The following is a 2,216-nucleotide window of genomic DNA, read 5'->3' as shown; positions in this document are numbered from 1 at the left end:
TACTAGGAAGAGATGCATGGAAAAAATATTTCAGACAGTAGGCACAGCTTAAAAAAGAAAAAGCATGGAGTGAGGACAGGTTCTGGGAATGGTGAACAGTTCAGTGTTACTACAGCACAGGGTTCTTGGGGTGACATCATGGGAAGTGGAGAACCAGGTGGGTGCCAGAAAAAGGCCTTGGACACCCGTCTGAGGGGTTAGATTTGCTCCTATTGGCCATGCACCTCCAGAAGTCTTTTGGGCCCTCTTCAGCTATTAGACTTGATGGGCACATTCCCTGGCCCTCTGTCTCTAGAATTGAGCCACTGCTCTTCTATTAGGTTCACTGTTTCTTCCGGGTTCTCTGAACCCCTTAGCTCTACACAGCTCCTGATGTTTGCCTCAGGTTTCAAGGCTTTGAAAACTGTCTGAATTTGGAGTAAGCTTTTTCAGAAAGGATTTGATATTCTCCCTCTGGTCCTATACGCTACAGGCAAATGGCACTGATGTTTTAGACTTGGGTCTAAACAGTGTTATCTGTTCTTCCCTCAAGGGAGGAGGATTAGACATTCGGTATTTTTAAGTTTCATGTTCAGTTCTTAGGGATTTGTAGTCACCACTGAACGAGTGTGGGCTCATTAGTGATCTTCCAGTTCAACCAGGGGTTACCTAACTAGATAAGGATAGAGTTGAGACCAAAACTCAGGTCTCCTGACTCCCAGTCTAGTGCTCTTTTCAGTGTGCTCCAGCTTCTGGCACTGCTTAGTCAGTTATGGGACAGAGCAGATGTACTGGGCTACCTCAAACCCACAGGGCCACGAGTGAGAGCTGAAGCTAAGGGAAGGTCCTGTTCCCGGAATGGAATTCTGTACTCCAAGCCAGACAGCACGATTTTGTGTCTTTTTTTTTTTTTTTTTGTGGTAGGCGGGCCTCCCACTGCTGTGGCCTCTCCCGTTGCGGAGCACAGGCCCCGGACGCGCGGGCCCAGCGGCCATGGCCCACGGGCCAAGCCGCTCCGCGGCACGCGGGATCCTCCCGGACCGGGGCACGAACCCGCGTCCCCCGCACTAGCAGGCGGACTCTCAACCACTGCGCCACCAGGGAAGCCCTGATTTTGTGTCTTTTGATACCTCCTTTTCTTCTGTAAAATGGGAGCAGAGCCTGCTTAATCCTAAACTGCAGCTGAAAGCAAGAATGGGAGTGTGGTGGGGTTGCTTTGTGATGGGTAAGGGCTGATAGGTCTCTATTCGAGTTGTATAATCTTAGAGTCAGAGTTGGAAGGAAACTTGGAGGTGATCTGTGGGGACAGGCAGCCTCATGGGGTCCACTGAGCATAGAAGGCTTCCTAGGACCACAGGCAGAGCTTCCTGTCTTTGGAAATGTTCAAGCTGAGAAAGGATGTTCTAGCAGAAGGGATCCTGCTCTAAAAAGGGTTTTCTGCACAGAAGTGGTGGCTGGATGGGAGACTCCGTGGTTTCCGGCTTCTGCACACATTTTCTCTATTATTATTATTTATTTATTTTTTTGCCGCGATGAATATCTTGCGGGATTTTAGTTCCCCCACCAGCGACTGAACCCGGCCCACGACAGTGAAAGCGCGGAGGTCCTAACCACTGGGCCGCCAGGGAACTCCTGCACACATTTTCTCTAATACCGGCTCAAGTGAGCTCGAAGGGCAGCTCGGCGGGGCTAATCACGGTGTGTTAAAAACCTTCTGCTGGGCAAACGTGACGGGTGACTAGTAACGACAGCAGCCACCATTTACTGCTTACAGCGCCAGGCACCGTACACACCAAGTTGTTTCATTTCACATCTAGGAACGTGGGGGCTGGGTTGAATGATCATACCTCTACTTCTCAGATGAGGATACAGAGGTTTAAATTTTTTCCCACGATCTCCCAGGGACAGAGTCTGGACCAAATTTATCAGATTCCAAAAGTTTTTTTCGGCTTCTTTTTCTCCAGTTCAGTTTCCATCTTGTTCCAAAACAGGAGAAGGGTGTGGCTTCGGAGCTCGGTTTCCTGCCGCCTAGAGAGCACAAGAGAGACCAACAGCGCCGGGAAGCGACTGCTGTCCCAGACCCGCAGTGGGCTGGACCCTCTGAGCCTCGGTGGGCCTATGGGCGGGGCCTTCCGTGGGCGGGGCCAAAAGGCCGGAAGTTGTTCCGCGGACCAGCACAAACTGAACGCGAATCCCTGACGCTGCGTCCTAGGGCATTGAGGGCGGCGGCCTGGTCT

This window comes from Mesoplodon bidens (genome assembly GCF_964165515.1).
Source record: "Mesoplodon bidens genome assembly, chromosome: 2".
In the NCBI taxonomy this organism is placed as follows: Eukaryota; Metazoa; Chordata; class Mammalia; order Artiodactyla; family Ziphiidae; genus Mesoplodon; species Mesoplodon bidens.
The sequence above is the reverse complement of the archived record's forward strand: the minus strand, read 5'-3'. Positions refer to the sequence as shown.